Here is a 3,209-nt window from a genome sequence, read left to right on the forward strand (position 1 = left end):
TCTCTCCCTCAGTGTCACTCTCTCCCCCTCGCCCTCTCTCTCTTTCTCTCCCTCTTCCCCTCCGTGTCACTCCCTCTTCCTGCAGATGCTCCGCTCTTCTCTGGTTGGACTTCTGGTTCAGTTTTGCAAACTCTTTTTTCCGAACCTGTAGCTGATTGCAGTCGACGGGCTGCCAAGCCAGGGAAGTGGCGTCATACGGCGAGGATAAACATAGACATGACACATGATTAGGAGCTGAAGTGCACCTCACTTTGTTAGGGGTGTCTGAATAGCTGCCAATTTACTAATGAGGCCTGTAAAATACCATCATACTTATAGAATTAAATTCCTCAAATACTGCCTCCCTCGCCTTCTCTCACTTTCTCTTTCTCGCTAACACTCTCTCTCCGTCTCTCCCTCTCTCGCTCTGTCTCCGTCTCTCCCTCTCGCTCTCTCTCTCTCTCTCTCTCCCTCTCTCTCTCTCGCTCTCGCTCTGTCTCCGTCTCTCCCTCTCGCTCTCTCTCTCTCTCTCCCTCTCTCTCTCGCTCTGTCTCCGTCTCTCCCTCTTGCTCTCTCTCTCTCCGTCTCTCTCTCTCCGTCTCTCCCTCGTCTCCGTCTCTCCCTCTCTCTCTCTCTCTCTCTCTCTCTCCCCATCTCTCCCCCTCTCTCTCGTCTCTCCGTCTCTCTCTGTCTCTCTCTGGGTTGGAACGAAGCCCGGAACGATCTCGAGGTTTCCACAATTAAAGGTGTGATATCATTTTCGGGATAAGACATTTATTTCTGACCAATTTCTGAAACTTGCTTACTCACTCCGAAAAAGTTGGACTGTGTCTTTTGTGTCGAGTTACGGTTTTCGAGTTTGGGGGCCATGCGATCACCTCGCCCCTGAGGAGCAGCACACAGACATGTGCTCAATCAATGTCTACCTGCTGATCCTCCTGGGCCATATTTAGAACGCTCTGACTCTGTGCTGCTCTCTGTCGTGCCAACGGAGCAATAAAAATACTTCTTGGGTCCTTAAGGTTGGGACGCAGCATGGCTTTGAACGCGGGCCCCCCTCTGCACCGGTAAAGACTCTGGGGCACTTGAGCCCCAGGCCCCTATAAAAGCCACCGCTCTGTGATTGCTGACAAGCCCTTGTTCCCCTGCAAGGGACAGGATTCACGAGGGGATTCACGACGAGTGTGTGTTCATCCGTGTCCCTGTAATAATGTCCGACCCTGGCCCCGCTCTTGACAGCTTTACCGCCGAGTGGATTGAAGGCCATCGTTTTACTACACATTCCTAAACGTAGCGACATGTGTTGGAACACATGCACACACGCACAGACATACACGAGGCCGACGTCGGCGCGAGCCAGAGTTCGTACGCAGAGAAGTCTCCCCAGATTTGTTTAAATCACAAATTACCTCATCGCTAAGCAAGAAAAAGAGCAGCGTCATTCGCAACACAGTCCCACTCCAAGGCTATTATAGCGTAGCCAAGCGCTTAGTGCAGTGAGGAGTAAGCATCTTCCACCTCTAATTTAGTCTGATCACACTTTGTTTATGGCTTTGATTTGCAGATCAGGTCCAGTTGGGCGGCGAGCGAGGAGTTCTCCACGTCTGCTATCGGTTATCCGAGACCTAGAAATCCCGTCTGAGACGCACATAAATCCCTCAGGCTGGCTGGAGGTTGCTACTCTCCCGCCACTATCGGCACTAAAACAGAGGAATGGGCAGACGGACGGACGGACGGACAGATAGACAGACAGCCAGACAAAGGATGGACGGGCAGACAGATAAACAGAAAGACAAACAATGGATGGACAGAACGACAGAAAGACACCAGATGGACGGACGGGACAGATACAGACAGCCAGACAAAGGATGGACGGGCAGACAGATAAACAGAAAGACAAACAATGGATGGACAGAACGACAGAAAGACAACAGATGGACGGACGGACGGACAGACGGACTGACTGACAACGAATGGAGGGACGGACGGACAGACAGACTGACTGACTGACTGACCACGGATGGATGGACAAACAGACAAGACAGGTAGATGACAATAATCAAATCGAACTCAAGCCACTTGTTAAATGGGACCTTTATTTAGATAACAGATCAACAAATCTATCAGTGTACGTTCAACCAATAAAGTACCACCACTCAACAACAGATATCCATATAGGATTTTATCAAATGAATCAAAAGGGCATCGCCATAACAATAAATAAAACTCCATTGATCTGAGAATATAATAAAATGAGCCAAGAAGACATTCCAAATCAAATGAGAAAAATACTTCTTAATTTCAAACCCAATCTCCAAACCAAACCGAAAGAAACAAAGACGGATGGAAATAAACGGGAGGGTCGAGTACCGAGCATGAAATCAGACTCAGGCGAAACTCTTCATCGACAAATCCTTTTAGGAATAACAGGTACTAAGATCTCACTCAAACTACAGATTTAGATGGTACTTTGACTCTTCTACTGTTGGTCGGCCTCTCAAAGGCAGAGCTACGGCGCACCCGGTTCTAAACGATGGAGGAACAGCACATCATAACCATGTAGAACTGGAACACTCTAGAAAGTACAAAACATGAGAACCGAGTACCCATATTTATTCAAAATGGAGGGAGCGGGTCTGCCTGGGTCGGTTGTGTGCGTTACAGTTCGATCAGACAGTCTGTACCGGGGTACTCTGGGAGATTCAGGTCGTATTTCTTCTGGATGTCGTACGGCAGGTAACGTCCGCCCAAGAAATGCTTCCCTGTGAAACTAGCGGCACACTTCTTGGGCGCCGTGAGCGATATGAGGACCTCTGGGTTTATTCCTTCTGTGCTGGCCTCATCGATGTCCCAACCTGGGAGGAGAGATGACAGAGACAGGGACATGGTGAGAGACATGGAGAATAACAGCTTGGGGAGCATCCTGTTGGGTAATCCTGAGTTCTTTGGCACTTTGTGTTGAAAGCAGCAAAGCCAAAAAAAGACTTGAAAACTTTTCAACTTTGATATTTAGCAGATGATGAACCACCTGCTATGGAAACATCCCTCGTGGAACCAAATAATTGCGATCAAGTTTTTTTCCGCTTACAAGCCAGAATAGATGCACCACAACTGATTACCCTAGCCCCTGATCGGGAACCAAGTTGGCGGGAGAAAAGAGCAACAGTCTGGAGTCGGTGACAGCCGGGATGGAGCCTTTGTGTCTCTCTCTCTCTCTCTCTCTCTCTCTC

The sequence above is a fragment of the Gadus macrocephalus genome, chromosome 12 (assembly GCF_031168955.1).
Source record: "Gadus macrocephalus chromosome 12, ASM3116895v1".
Classification (NCBI taxonomy): Eukaryota; Metazoa; Chordata; class Actinopteri; order Gadiformes; family Gadidae; genus Gadus; species Gadus macrocephalus.